Raw genomic sequence first — 15,235 nt, forward strand, 5'->3', positions numbered from 1 at the left:
AGGTAGAGTGATGAAGAGAAAGAGCAAGGGATCCCGCCTACCATCAGTACCACAGCGTCACTCAGCGCGGCCTGACTCATACAGAAGTGTAGTAGTGGGTGAGGACTATCCTGCCAAAACTCACTCGCACACCAACTCCTTACAGCCTCTTACATCATCAGACTCACAGTTATGACACTATAACATAACACAAGCACAAAATACTACAGGAACGAGCCATTTTTAACAACTTCCAAAGAATAATTTTTGTTCTTCAACGCATAAGTGGAATTTGACTGCAGAGAAGAAAAACTAAATAGACTTGTGGATTTGATTAAAGTAATTGAGCGGATGAGATTTATCAAATGTCTGAAGACGGTAGAAGTTTTCTCAAGAAAAAAAGTAAATTAAAAACACGTGAGAATGCATAGATGATGAGGCCTGTCTTACTCATTCCCAGAGTCCCTCTGTGTCATCTATAGAGAGAGGAGGCGTGGCAGGCAGTAGGATGTGTGATGACACCACCTTATGGGCACCTTTCAGAAATAGCAAACTCACCACACACACTGCCCAGGCGAACATGTGGCAAAACTAAGAATAAGTGTTTAAGAGTTGAGAATGATCCATTGGAGTGTTGTGTTCTTTTCTAAGTGTTAACAAGTCCAGGAATAGATGCAGTGATGCCAGTAGGTGGATGAAGGGTTGCCCGTATGATGAGCCCACGAGCACATCAGCAAGAAACTTTTTAAAAATTCATTAGCGTCAGTAAACAGGAACATGCAATACAAAAATGACAATCTGGACCCCACTGACTTTCACTGTATGTAAAAATATTTTCAAAATATGTGAGTGAATGCTGACTTTTTTTTTTAGGTTAACTATGCCTTTGAGTCATTTTATAATGAGTTAAAAAAAAAAAAAATTATATATATATACACAATACCTTTTAAAGGGGTCATATGATGTTGCTAAAAAGAACATTATTTTGTGTATTTGGTGTAATGAAATGTCTTTATGCGGTTTAAGGTTAAAAAAAACACATTATTTTCCACACACTGTACATTATTGTTTCTCCTCTATGCGCCGCCTTTCTAAAACGCGTCGATTTTTACAAAGCTCATCGGTCTGAAAAGCAAGGTGTGCTGTGATTGGCCAGCTATCCAGTGCATTATGATTGGCCGAATACCTCAAGCGTGTGATGGAAATGTTACGCCCCTACCATACTGTGATGATGCCCTGTCAGGCCGAAGCGATGATTCAAAAACATGAAAACCCATTATAAACGAGGCATTCGTTGCATCCAGTGGGGACATAATTATGGATTATAATGACTTATATGGTCTTCTTACGCAGTGTGTTGCATCGCGCCACGTAAACATAAAACCATGTCTGCATTTGTGATCGGAGAAATGACAAACAACAAGCCCTACTCTACACTGCCCAAAAAACTCGCTCAAAAAACTCATTAAATATAAAAAACCGTACTTGCAGTATGTGAGTCAGAACAGCCGGCATTGTAGTCTACTCTACCAGGATCAGGAAACGGTCCTCCATAAAATGTGCTGCACACATCTGAATATTTGGGTTGAAGTGTTCTGGAACAGTGTTGTAAATACAACTTAACCACTGATTTCTAGTCGTGTCCATTTTTGGAAGTCACACACGGTGGCCTAGAGTGAGCAGAGGCCAGGGGCTAGAGTGACGAATGGCCGGAGGGCTAGAGTGAGCAGAGGCGGAGGGCTTGAGGATGGCGCGGCCGGCGGATTCGACGAAGGAGCGTCCGGAGGACGGCAACCACATGTGACGACCCCGGGCTGGACTCTGCTTCGTCCATGCCGGTGAAAGCCGATCCTGTGATCCACAGCGCAAAGTTGTTGTATTTCCTCAGCAACCAGCACGGATCAGCTCCAGGCATGACGAAGCAATATCGTCCTCTTTTGGAAGGCCAAACAAAGCAGTTTCACTTTCACAACGAAACACACAGTGCCTTCTAACTTTTATTCTCGCTGTAGTATTGTTGTTGCCGCTGCCGCCATGTCGTGAAGGCGCTGTGTGTTTCGTTGTGAAAGCGAAACTACTTTTGTTTGGCCTTCCAAAAGAGGACAATATTGCTTCGTCATGCCTGGAGCTGATCCGTGCTGGTTGCTGAGGAAATACATGAACTTCACACATGTGGTTGCCGCAAGCCCGCCGCCGCTCACTCAAGCCGGCCTCCGCTCACTCTAGCCCTCCGTGTATGACGCTGTGTTTCGTTGTGAAAGCGAAACTTGTTTGGCCTTCCAAAAGAGGACACGACTAGAAATCAGTGGTTAAGTTGATTTACAACACTGTTCCAGAACAGTTCAACCCAGATATTCCGATGTGTCCAGTGCATTTTATGGAGTACTGTTTCCTTATCCTGGGAGAGTAGCCTACAATGCCGGCTGTTCTGACTCACAGACTGTAAGCATGTTTTTTATAATTAAAGAGTTTGCCACAGTCTATTCAAACGCGAGTTTTGAGCAGTGTAGAGTAGCGTTTGTAGTTTGTCATTTCTCCGATTACAAATGCAGACATGGTTTTATGTTTACGCGGCGTGATGCTATGCAACGCGTAAAAAGACAGTATAAGTCATTATAATCCATAATTATGTCCCCAATGGATGCAACAAATGCCTCGTTTATAATGGGTTTTAATATTTTTGTCTCGTCGCTCCGGCCGGGACACGTCATCACAATATGGTAAGAGGCGTAACATTTCCGTCACACGCTTGAAGTATTCAGCCAATCACAACGCACTGGATAGCTGGCCAATCACAGCACACCCCGCTTTTCAGACCGATGAGCTTTGTAAAAATCTACGCATTTCAGAAAGACGGGGCATAGAAGAGAAACAATAATGTACAGTATGTGGAAAATGTGTTTTTTTAACCTTAAACTGCATAAACATTTCATTACACCAAATACACAAAATAATATTCTTTTAAGCAACATCATATGACCCCTTTAATTATATTTTACAGTGTTACTGTTTTTGGTCTCACTTTATATTAGGTGGCCTTGACTACTATGTATTTACATCAAAAATGTACTTACTGTGTTCATATTGTATTTCAAAACACTTGCTGCAATTGAGGTGGGACACGGGTAAGGTTAGGCACAGTTTGGTGGTATGGGTAGGTTTAAGGGTGGGTGAAAGGGATGGGTCAACAGTGTAATTATAAATGTAATTACAGATGTAATTACATGCTGGTATTTTAAAAAATATAAGTGAAATGTAAAAACGTGTATGTACACAATAAGCATTGTATAAAACGATTAATTTAAATGTATGTACAAAGTAGTTAAGGCCACCTAATATAAAGTAGGACCCTGTTTATCTGTATTTCTGATCAAATACATGCATTCTTGGTGGTAAAAATGTAAAATCGCTCAGCCTTGACTTTCACCTACAGCCATCATGATTGAGTGTTTTTAAAACTGAAGTTCAGGAGAGAAAGAGTTAGCCTGTGAGTAATTCTTGTTCACAGGAGCCAAGGAATGAAAGGTGAGATGTGCTCCAGCTCACACAGACACATGTATGGACCAGCATGCATCTGTCTGACATACACGCATCGTGGCTGAATAACAGCCCTCATTGGTCTCTGGAGACGCACAAACATCTGGAGAAACGCTGCGGTATGTCTGTTCTGCAGTCATGAACATTTCTGCGTTCAGCTGAATCACCTTCAGGGATTTTATTTCTCTTAATTGTTCTATTTTTTTTAAATCCACCTAATTTGCTGTTCGTGGGATAATTGCTTGAAATCATTTTAAATGTTGAGAATGTACGTATTATAACCACAAGAGGGAGTCGAGTGATGTCACTGCCATGCATCACTATGATGCAAATGTTACAGATACAGCCATGAATGCAAAAAAATTACATTTAATAAAAGGTGATTAGGTTAATTTAAATTGCCCAAAATGTATTTTTAGGAAAGTCACATTTAAAGAGATGAATCCCTCTAATAAATGTCTGTCCTGACTGAATGAGTGAATATTAAATGTAACAGGTTTGTCTTTTTTTTTATGCTCATTTGATCTAAAGGAAGTGCCTCACTTCCCACCCATGCCTTTTTCTACAAAAATCGTGTCTGTACGATGTGTGCGCGCCTAACCGAGCATGAATGAGTGACTCGTTGTGTTTACACGTGTGTTATGCACACAGATAGCCATGATAATCATGTTGACCCCTCGACTTTTCCCTCCCCAGGAGATTATTCCACCACACAGTTAGCCAGCCTGCACAACAGGTGCTGACGGACTGATGGCTGGAGAGATGAATGATTGGTGGAAAAAGAGAGAGAGAAAGAGGGAGAGGGAGAGTGCGTAAGAGCAACTTCGATTCTCACGAGGGAAAAAATGGTACACGTTACTGGAGGAGTCACTGAAGAGAGCGAGAGAGAGAGGGAGGGAGATGAAAAAGTCAGTGAGTCAGTAGTGAGAAAGATTGTAATAAAGTGAGAGGGAGGGATGAAGAGGAGGAAGGTATAATTACAGAGAGAGAAAGAGAGAGGGGACAAACAGTGAGAAGCCAGAGAGGGAGAGAGTGCTAAAGAAAGAGTCAGAGAACTGTCTAACCCTGCCCACTTTCCACTCAACCATTCAACTCCGGCACGGGCAGCCGTGCACTGCCAGGTTTCTCCAGAGCGACCCGGAGCTCATCGACCTGCAGGAGGAGCTCACCGACGGCTCTTCGTTCAGCCCTCTTCAACTTTTATCACCATGACCGCTCTGCTCAGATAAGGATTATTTTGAACTTGCTCCCGCTTTCCGCATCGATTTGACAAGCAAGCCAGTGCGGCGACTGTGATCTTGGCAGCAGAGCAGAACAGGACCGAGGTGTGAGTCTGCCGTCACTCAGGATGTCCTCGCTCACGCTCGTGACAGGTGTGCTGCTGCTCTCCGGCTGTTTGTCAGGGGGCTGCTCGCCCACGCCATCCGAGAGCAGCTTTCAAGGTGCAGGGCAGCCGGACGATCCCGTGACCCCCTGCCCGTCCTGCGCTCTAGCCCAGAGGCAGAAGGACTCGGAGGAGCAGACCGACATGGTGGAGGCGGTCAAGAGGCACATCCTCAACATGCTGCATCTGAACGCTCGGCCCAACGTCACACACCCGGTTCCCAGAGCCGCCCTGCTCAACGCCATCCGCAAGCTGCACGTGGGACGGGTGGGTGAGGACGGCACGGTGGAGATGGAGGAAGACAGAGGGGGGCTGGGGGAACACCGAGAGCAACCTGAGGAGCAGCCCTTTGAGATCATCACCTTCGCTGAGCCAGGTGAGGGATGTTTTAGTGCCTCGTGAGGAAATGTGATGACATTAATAGCTTGTTTGTGCTGCTAAGTGATGAACTCTCACCTGTTGAGTGAGACGGTGGAGAAACGCTCAAGTGCAATGAATCTTTGTGACTTAAAACCTTGGTGTGAATTTCAGTAATATATTCACAAGTATTACTACTTAGTATAGAATATATATATATATATATACAGAGTTGTAATCTATAATATATAGAATTTGTTTAATATATTTTAAGATATTCTAGTAACATTTGAACAAGGTTCAATTTATTAACATTAGGAAATGCATTGTTATAATGAATTAACAATGAACATTAACTTTATAGCATTTATTTATCATAGTTAATAGTAATTTCTACAGATACTAATATACGTTTACCTTTTGAAATTGTATACATTAACAATTGCTCATGTATTACAAACATGAATTAACAATGAAAAATAGTGTATTTATAAATTCTTTAATCTAAATGCTGTAAAATGCTTCATTATAATGCCTAATGTCTAATTCATTTACTGAACCTTATTGTAAAGTATTTCCCAAATATTCAATATAACTGAACTGATTTGAAGCATTATATGTTTAATAATGCATTAATTAATTATTTTGTAAAGTGGGACTTTATCTAAATCCACGCCTCCACTATGGAGTTCAAATGGATAAAAAGTACTTTTTCGGTTTTGAATTGTTTGAGTTGTCACATAATTCACCCCGTTATGCGCAAGACTGTCCGTTCGTTGTTCCTTCTTAAGATGTACACCGCAAACGCTTGCAGTATATATGATGTACAGTGGATGTCACCTCAAATGGCTCCACTCAGACTACTGTTTCGAAGGAGTGCTTTTAAAAAGCACTCAGGTAGGTGTTAGCGGAGGTCTGAGGGAGGGAGAGTCATCTTAAGGGGAACACATGCACTGCAGCTGTGGAGTATTAACACTCTGACTGTGCACTGCTGCGGGAGGCTCTCGGCGCCATGCTACTGATATGAAATGAGGAAATGATGCCCCTATTAGCAGCTATTGAATGGGGCCACTTAAACATCTTCAGTCTTGCCAAGCAACGGGAAACTGTAGAGACAGTGATTTAATATCAAATGAACACTTTATCATGGTATGCATCCAAAATACATTGAGTATTCACTTAAAATCTACTTGAAAGTATAGTTTACCCAAAAGTGTCAATTCCGTCATGATTTACTCACCCTCACGTTGTTCCAAACCTGCATGACTTTCTGTTTTCTGTAAAGCCCAAAAGAAGATATTTTGAAGAATGTCAATGGGGTTCAATATTTTTGGACCCAAAATGTTCTTTCAGAGAGTTTTTTTTTTCTCAGAAGAAAGAAAGTCATGCAGGTTTGGAACAATATGAGGGCAGATTTTTTATTTTGGGTGAACGGTCCTTTAGAGAGACCAATTCTTGTTTTCACAAAGTATCTCTCATTTTAAATGTCATACAGTTCATATTAACTCTAATGTTGAGCTTTTTGACTCTGAAAATGTGTATCTGCTGACCTGATGATATGCTTTTTATGCCATGTCGCTAATGCCAATAGACAGCCATCTATTTTTTACGATGATTCAGAAAAAAAAGCTGAAAATGACAAACAATGCTCTTTCTTATTTGAAAACGCTTTTGGTGCCGCCCGTAACAAACACTACTTCCCAGTCGGTTCACTAAACTAAGTCTGGGATGGGAAGATCCACAAGTACATTCCATTTTTAATTGGTTCCTCATGACTTATTTATAACAATGTCACTGATCCACAAATCAGCATGACACTGCTGTAAAAAAAAAAGCTAACAACATTCGCCTGAATGTGGTGCGGAAGCGGATGGTTGAAGTGGTCCAGTCTCATGGCATTCAGTTTTTTTTCTGCAAAAACAATATAGCAGTGTTTCTAAAGATATCAAAGCTGACCTATCTTTAGACCAGCACTGGCCATGATGTGGATTGGCAGTCACATCTGATTCTTATACACAGATTGTATCTGTGTTTGTATCAGCTCATTAATTGCAGCTATCATCATTGAGCGCAAGAAGGAGCCAGCAAACGTTTGACGGCGTTTATTGTGCCCGTTTGCTTACATAAATGTGCATTATGCCTTGATGCTATAAATAGACCTTTTTGAATGAACCTAAGATTAAAAAAGGCCTCTTAGAGCCTTTATGAGATTGCAGGGGTGTTAATGATGCTCCAGGGAATGGAGGGGAGAGGGATGGGGTGGTTCGATCCCATTCAAAACCCACAGGGCTGTTAGCTGGCCATAATTGCTCCATTTATCAAAATATGGGGCCCAGTAATTACTCTAGGCTGCTCTGTTGGTGTGTGAAATAGTCGGGGGTTTCTTTGAAAGTATCTCAGTGAACTAGAAAGATCAAGTTTTTTTTTTAAATGTACAAAATCATTAATTTACCCTCAAGTCATTCCAGACCTGTAAGACACTTTTTTTTTTTAAATCTGTGGAACACAAAATGAGATATTTTGATGAACATATGGTGTTCTAACAACATTGGACCCCATTGACTTTCTTTGTATAAGCAAAACATTTTTAAAAATATCTTCTTTTGGGGTTTTCAGAAGAAAGAAGGTCAAGCAGGTTTGAAATCAGTTGATTTTTGAGTGAACTATCCATTTACTGACATTCCAAGGCCAGTTCTGGTCTTCTGGGAAGGATCTGTTGTGATGCACTCACAAAGGTCTCTAAACTGTCTGAAGAAATGGGACAAGAGTGGGACACACTGGAGATATTGTATCTGAATCTCAGGCAGTTTTGCTGATCTGGTGTAGCTTGGCTTGTTGCCTATCCAAGCCGCTTCCTGAAACTGCTTAGAAGTTGACCGATGCATTACAGCAGGTCTTGAAGTTCTTTAAGGCTTACTCTGAGGGATGTTATAACTATTTATTTCCTGCTCTGACCCTTGTGTCAACCCTGTCTCCTGACGATTCATACCTGAGGCTTCATTATTAGGGGACAGATAGGTGATAGCTTTGTATATTGTATGAGACAAAGCAGTGCAAGACAGTATTATAGGTAAATGCAAGATAGCACTTGATTATGTGATGAATATGTTTTGTGTTGCGGTCATCAAGCGATTGGGGACTGTGATATCACTTTTACATCCTAGTACAACAATACATCCGACTACAGGGAGGCTTCTTGTCAACACCAGTTTTGGGTGGATGCTGTTTTTTATCTAACACAAAAGCAATTGACTTTTGGTCTATTTATAAAGTAATTCAATGATCTGACATCGATTTTGAATACCTTTAGTTTGGTGATTCCTAACCAGTGGTACACTATCGTTCAAAAGTTTTAGGTCAGCAAGATATTTTGTCCCATAGTTATTAATTATTTTATTCAGTAAGGATACATTAAATGTAAATACATTTATAATGTTAAAAAAGAATTTTAATTCAAATAAAAAATTTATCATTGTATAACATTGATAAGAAGAAATGTTACTTGAGAACACAATCAGAATATTAAAATGATTTCTGAAGGATCATGTGACATTGAAGACTGGCGTTATGATGCTGAAAATTCAGGTTAGTCATCACAGAAATAAATTATATTTTATAATATTTCAAATATATAAATATTTGTTTTTACTGTATATTTGATCAAATAATTGCAGTGAGCATATGAGACTTATTTCAGAAACATTAAAACTGACACCAAACTTTTAAAATTAGTTATTTTAAATAAGTTGGTTCTAAGGGTCAAAGAGGTGCTGCCAGAGATAAAAACAATTAAATTGCATTATTTTTAAGAAAAGAAAAAATTATATAAAACAAATAATATGAGCAATTATATGTTTTTTTTCTACTATTTTAGCCTTTCTTTTTTCATCCTATCAAACGTCTTCACATCAATCTGTTTCTATATTTTTAAACCGTTTGGGTCTGTTTTTCTCCCACAGTGTCTGCTGAATTTAGTTTAATAAAGTTCAAACATTTAGTTTGTAGGTAAGCCAAAAAAGGTTGAGAAATAGGTTGAGACTTTTTTCAGTCCTGATGTCATCAGAAAGTGTTTACTGGGTTATCTCACGTCTCTTGGCAGTGTTTAATTTTTTTTAAAAGACCCACTGCATGAATGTAACACCAAGTAAACTATCCTTTGATCTTCTCTGATATTCGACATTAGGGGTGGAACGGTTCAACTTGCTCACGGTTCGGTTTGTATCACGGTTTTAGAGTCACAGTTTCGGTACGGTTCGATATGTGCTATGTTTAGGGGAAAAACTATGAACAGGGTTGCCAGGTTTTGGCAATAAAACTAGTCCAATTGCGTTCGAGGGGGTTCCCCTGTAAAAATTGCATTGGGGGGTAAAATACAAGTTTTTCGGAGGGGATCTTCCAGTAAAATTCACATTCCAGGGACTAAATATCACGTTATTGGGGTCGCTTCAACCCGCGGACATGAACAACAACCCGCGGCAACAGTGTTAAAGTATCCCAATTCCGTGGGAAATTCGCGGACTTGGCAACACTGCTTATGAACCGACCGCACTATAGCGTTTCCTTGTTTACCGCTGTAAACAAAGCAGAGTTGCGCTTTATACGGAGAAGAAAATGCCATTGCCATCTAAACTTTTCTCAAGACAGTTCCCTTCAGTTATACATTAATATAACCCCATAAATGTAATGCATTTTTGTACTTATTTTAAGTTTTTTTTCGGGATCTACTGGGACAGTGATAAAGATCTACCAGTCGATCGCGATCAAAATAAATAAAAAATAAACAGTGAATTTCAGTTTTTTTTAGGTAGGTCTAATATTAGTTTTTAGGTACAGAAATTGAATAAAGTAATCAAATGTAAAATAGCATTGCATATTTTACTGTATAGATTAATCTTTATTAAAGTTACAAAAGCTATTCAATCAAGAGCAGTGAGTGATTTCCTTGTTGCTGTATGATTAATAATAAGAAAGTGCTGTCACTTTAAGAGAAGGATACTTACCAAGACGGCATTTTGACAATTTTTGTGTGAATTTGTCCATTCAAACACAATACTTCAAAGAGAGTTTAATATTTGCACGTTTCGGATGAATGCACACAAAAAGTTTCAACTGGCAAGGCTTAATAAATGAGTTTAGTTTAAACACAGATATCAACGTGTTATGTTCAGGACTCACCTGTGCACGCGCGCTATCAACACGATGACGGAATAAATGACTGCTCATATTCCAGCATACGGCATTCGCATTGAACAAGAGTGAATGGTTTGTCCACTTTTTTTTTTTTAGAATGTGCATCCATCAACAGAAACATTAGCCGAACCCTATTTTTTTTACTTCTTGTTTTATTTATTTATTTATTAATTAATAACAAAACATATTACAGATGCGTTTTCAGATTTAAATTGAACCGCGGTCCCAGTGCGTGCCAAACCATGTGTAGAGACCCGTACGGTTTGATTTTTTACCGAGAACCGTTCCACCCCTATTCGACATGCTCAACTAGTCATGCTCATTGTGCGTAAAGCAGATTATTTAATTTATTTATTTAATTTTTTTCAAAACAATCTTGTCCTTGATATTGACAGTGTGCAGTCGCAGACACAACTATAGCAACATTTCAACATATAAAACGGATAAAGAATAGTGACAGTATGATAAGAAGAAATTAGAATAATTCAGTGTTACGTGACAGTGGGCACAGCTGACCTTCGACCCGAACCTGCAGTACTACGAGCTTCTGAAGTGTCCACCTCACCCAGACCTCAGAGACACGTGGCGTGTGTTTAAACCTACAAGAAAGACAAAACAACTACAGTGAACTGTAAGACTTACTCAGGAACCAAATGACAATGGCAAAAGAGCAGTTGCCTTTTAATATGGAAAGAAAGGCCCAGTCTTTTTACTTGATCACACACTGCAGCTCTTGTTCGAGTTAAGAGGTGTTCTGATAAGAGATCAGGCTCGATAGAGACACAAAGATAGAGAGACACATTCATCCGCAAATAGAAACCAGTGCTGTGCTGTTTTGTACAACATGTTTACAGCAAAACATTGTTCATTCCCATTAACCTGCTATATTCTTGATTTTTCATTTCTTGGCAGAATTTCCAGCCTCTACTATCAACAACTCTCAAAGCAGAATTAAAAAGCTGTTGCAACTGATAAATTAACCAATTATATAAGAGCATAACAAAAACTTCAAACAGATTTACATTAGTGTGGTGGCACTGCATTGTTCACTGATCTGTTTGACAACTTAATCCACAGAGTAAGGGAATATTGGCTTTAAACGTGGGGTGTAATTCCACCAAACAGAATTTCAAAAATAATGAATGTTTCCAAACTCATGCCATTGTTTGAGTTGACAAAATCTTTCCAAAGCACCACAGACTCTGTGTTTATAGTTTTGGGGGTGAATCAACTGCTATGTTTGTATCTGCATATTAACTTGGAATAGGACTAAGTATTTTAGCATTCAAACTACACACTTAAGCTTTAAAAATAGTTCTTCTTCCTGTTATGTGTTAAGTCCATTCAGTGTTTCGTGGGAGTTTTCTGACAATGTGAGATTCAATGAAAAGAACAGACCATCCAGTAAAGTTACTCAGAGATATCAGAGGCTTTCGTGAGCTTTAAATAGTAATTCATCCAGGCACATTTTCATAATAGCCTGACAATCGAGACCCAAATGAATAAACGGTTGCTCTTGTGTTCAAAAGCGGCTAGACGCAACAGAATGCAGCGACGTCTTTAAAAAAAACAGTGCTCATGGCACGAGACACTGAAAAAAAACAAGACTCATCACAATGGTTAAAGATTTCAGTCTGGTGCATGTTTACATTGACAAACAATTAAAAATGGTCTAGTCCTGTGTGAACTTACTGTATTGGCCCTTCTTTAGTTTCATAGATCACTATTATATACAGTGTCATATGAGATGACTGAGTAAAGATAAACCTGCAACTGTATTTGTCTAGATAGATATCTCAGTGCCACATTGAGGAGCATAAAAGATCGAGTGTTAGAGAAGGTCTTTCACAGCTATGCTGGACTGTCCTTTATATCAGATAACACAGGATTTATTTAATGTAGACATATTGACTAAATAGTTGAATTAATAGCTGTCCTGCTGAGTAGGGGTTGGAAGAGATCATTTAAGAGAGTCAGTATGTTGGATCTGTAAATCAGCAATGGTTACTGATGCTGAGCTGGCTTATAGCAGACAGTCATGTGCAAGTTATAGGGAAGGCCCTTGTCATAACATACATACTTTATGTACACAAATGGAGTGCCAGGATTTTAGAAGCAGGAAATGTTTTTATGGACTGAGGCTAGGTGTTGACGAAGGACTGCAGATGGTGGAGATTGACCGCAAAAAGAACATATCCTTTCTTACAGAAAGAGAGAAACAGTTTAGTGTAGCAGGCGTTATGTGTGTTCTGATCGTGTTGAGCTGGTGGCTCTAACAGAGAGAGTTTGTCATTAATAAACTGAGCAACACAGAATCTCTGCATGAAGATCACCAATGAAAAATTGGCAGATTTCCATAGAATTGGAACAGCTACCATTCACAATTCTACACATTCCCATCAGTTGATTTTTGTTTATTAGTTATTTTGGTTAAACTGATCATACTTTCTGTAATTTATAATTTTTCCATTTTATTTTCACTCTTTTCCTGTTTTCACTCTTATTAGTTTTAATTTTATTTTAGTTTAACATTTCATTTATGGAGCAGAGTTCATTTCCTGATTTGTATCCTTTAAAATGGTTTTAAACAATATATTTCTCATCACAGTTTATTGTCATTGCTATTCATTTTAATGTTTACTGCAGGTATGCTTCAAAGGTTTCAAGTTTTGTAATATTCTATGTATCATAAACCAAAAAAATATATATATATATATATTTTTAATTTAGTTTAGAATCATAAAAATGTAAATGTATTTGTTTAGGTTTTTGTTTGTATAAAAATAAAAATGCCTTGCACATCTGCATCAATCATTAATACATGGGGTGAAAATACAACATTTTTTTAATTTGTACTATATTTTTCAACTTTTTTTTTTTATTTGTTAGTTTTCATTTGTACTCTCAATTCCATCTTAAAGTCCGTTCTGCATAATTCTGTGGATTCAGCTTCAAAATATGCACAGAAAATGTTTCTTCCTCACTTTTTTTTTGTTAGTTTTTCAACTGTTACAAAGTTAAAAAGTGTTGTCATTCAAAACTCAACAATGCAATCGCAAACATAAAGCTAACCAATTGCCTCGTGTGCTTCATCCACAGGAGATTCCCCGGACATCATGAAATTTGACATTTCTAAGGAGGGCAGCACACTGTCTGTGGTGGAGCAGGCCAACGTGTGGCTGTTTCTTAAAGTTGCCAAGGGCAGCCGAGGAAAGGGGAAGGTGTCTGTGCAGCTTCTGCAGCATGGCAAAGCTGATCCAGGCTCTGCGGACAGACCCCAAGAAGCGGTGGTGTCCGAGAAGACCGTGGACACGCGGCGCAGCGGCTGGCACACGCTACCGGTGTCCCGCATGGTGCAGACCCTGCTGGATGGGGACAGCAGCTTGCTCAGTCTCCACGTCTCCTGTCCCATGTGTGCCGAAGCCGGCGCCGTTCCCATCCTGGTGCCCGCAGAAGGCAACAAGGGCAAAGAGAGAGAACAATCTCACCGACCCTTCCTCATGGTTGTGCTCAAGCCAGCCGAGGAGCACCAGCACCGGCGCAGCAAGCGCGGCCTGGAGTGCGATGGCAAAATCCGCATCTGCTGTAAACGGCAGTTCTACGTCAACTTTAAGGACATCGGGTGGAGCGACTGGATCATCGCTCCGTCTGGGTATCACGCTAACTACTGCGAGGGCGACTGCCCCAGCCATGTGGCCAGCATCATGGGCTCTGCCCTCTCCTTCCATTCCACCGTCATCAATCACTATCGGATGCGTGGGTACAGCCCCTTTAACAACATCAAGTCGTGTTGCGTACCCACCCGCCTACGGGCCATGTCCATGCTCTACTACAACGAGGAGCAGAAGATCATTAAGAAAGACATCCAGAACATGATAGTGGAGGAGTGTGGCTGCTCATAAGACGCCATGAACTCCTAACAAACACTTTAATGTTGGTACAAAGCACATATCAGAGGATTGGCACACAAACTTTTGAACTGCAAACTCGGGCAACCTATTCGTTTCTAGATCATTCCAATAGGACTGATTATTGGAGCGGTCTTCGTGGCACTTTCATATAAAAATGACGGAGGAGAATAAAGCATAATATATTTTTTTTAATGAAGGGAGACTGAGAGGGAATGGGTGCATGGGTCAAAGTGTCAGCCCTGATTCTCTGCACTGCAATAAAGAGACTTATTTTGAAGTGTGGAATTATATATTCAGAGAAGAAGAAAAAAAAACATGCAACTCTATGCAAGTCAAGTATTATTATAACTGGATGTTTTTTTTATTATTATTATTATTTGTCTTTTAGCTTATGTTTAATGGTGTTTTTTTATTGTCATCCCTTTTCTCACAGACAAAAATTAGTAATTTTTTAGTACATCTTAAAAGAAGTAGCTGTTTTTATTTCATTTTTCTTATGAGAAATACTTGAAGAAAAATTAGTTTGACCAGCTGCTGGAGCCAAACTACATTACTATTGTCATTATGATTATTTTATTATTATAATTATGTTGCTTTTATCACCTATTATTATTTTTCTCCTAAACATTCTGAATGTTGATGAAAAGTAATATAAATTTGCACTAAGCCAACATTCATATCATGAGAGGCCCAGAGCATTATGGGTCGCATTCTAGTTGCCATATCAGAGTCTAGAACCATATGCATTTGGAACTTATACATAGTAAACCAAAGACCATACACATCCCATTCTCAGAGCAAATCCCCAAAATGCCCAGCTCTGTGAATTTATTCAAATTAGGAACAACTGTGTATGGCTAACATAATATACCATTAA

The 15,235-nt window shown here is 39.4% G+C and overlaps 1 pseudogene; it reads left to right on the forward strand.

Moving 5' to 3' along the window:
• The first annotated feature begins 3,493 nt into the window (after positions 1–3,493).
• LOC107585487 (inhibin beta A chain-like) lies at positions 3,494–14,707 on the forward strand (annotated as a pseudogene).
• Positions 14,708–15,235: the final 528 nt, after the last annotated feature.

Source organism: Sinocyclocheilus grahami, unplaced genomic scaffold (assembly GCF_001515645.1).
Source record: "Sinocyclocheilus grahami isolate Dianchi unplaced genomic scaffold, SAMN03320097.WGS_v1.1 scaffold5.1, whole genome shotgun sequence".
Lineage (NCBI taxonomy): Eukaryota > Metazoa > Chordata > Actinopteri > Cypriniformes > Cyprinidae > Sinocyclocheilus > Sinocyclocheilus grahami.